Below are 493 nucleotides of genomic sequence, written 5' to 3' on the forward strand. Positions count from 1 at the left end.
CAGGTATATTTAGACAGATATGGATATACTGTATATATATATATATATATATATATATATATATATATATATATATATATATATATATATATATATATATATATATATATATATATATATATGCGGTAAATATAAATATATACATTTATATATGCATTATATATAGCACGATTGTACATGCATTGTGGGGCGGCTTTGGCTCAGGGGTAGAGCGGGGCGTCCAATGATCGAAGGTTTGGTGGTTTAAATCCCGCTCAAGCCCATGTCCATCCCATTGCCGTTGTGTCCTTGGGCAAGACACTTAACCTACTTGCCTCGTATGAATGTGTATGCATGTGAATGAATGTTGGTGGTGGTCGGAGGGGCCGTAGGCGATGATTATTCGCCACGCTTCCGTGAGTCTGCCTCAGGGCAGCTCTGGCTGCAATTGTATAGCTTACCACCACCGGTATGACTGTGTATGAACGAATAATGGACTCTGTGAAGCGATCTG

The sequence above is a fragment of the Notolepis coatsorum genome (assembly GCF_963971535.1).
Source record: "Notolepis coatsorum genome assembly, chromosome: 10".
In the NCBI taxonomy this organism is placed as follows: domain Eukaryota; kingdom Metazoa; phylum Chordata; class Actinopteri; order Aulopiformes; family Paralepididae; genus Notolepis; species Notolepis coatsorum.